Source organism: Penaeus monodon, chromosome 24 (assembly GCF_015228065.2).
Source record: "Penaeus monodon isolate SGIC_2016 chromosome 24, NSTDA_Pmon_1, whole genome shotgun sequence".
Classification (NCBI taxonomy): Eukaryota; Metazoa; Arthropoda; class Malacostraca; order Decapoda; family Penaeidae; genus Penaeus; species Penaeus monodon.
This window is the reverse complement of record NC_051409.1, coordinates 9,276,359-9,276,639: the sequence shown is the minus strand read 5'-3', so window position 1 is coordinate 9,276,639 and position 281 is coordinate 9,276,359. Positions and strand designations below refer to the sequence as shown.

Sequence of the window (281 nt, the reverse complement as noted above, 5' to 3'; positions counted from 1 at the left end):
ACCCCAAACCATCACATTCCTCTCCCCCTTCCCTCCCCCCTCTCCCCCTCCCCCTTCTCCCACCCTCCTCCCCACCCTCCCCCTCCTCCTCTTCCCCCAAACCTCCCCCAACCCCCCCAAAAAAAACCCATTGAATTCACCCCCGCCCACTATCTTCTCCCCAGCCTCTCCCCCAAACCTCACCCCCCACCCCCACACCTCTCCACCTCTCAAACCACACACACAATCCTCATTGAATTCACCCCCGAGCTCCACTATCTTCTCCCCAACCTCTCCCCCAA

The 281-nt window shown here is 60.9% G+C and overlaps 1 protein-coding gene across 1 annotated transcript in view; it reads right to left on the bottom strand.

The window, feature by feature from the left end:
• LOC119588840 (glycine receptor subunit alpha-3-like) overlaps positions 1 to 281 on the bottom strand; it is a 27,574-nt gene that overhangs the window by 11,833 nt on the left and 15,460 nt on the right. The window lies entirely within an intron of this gene.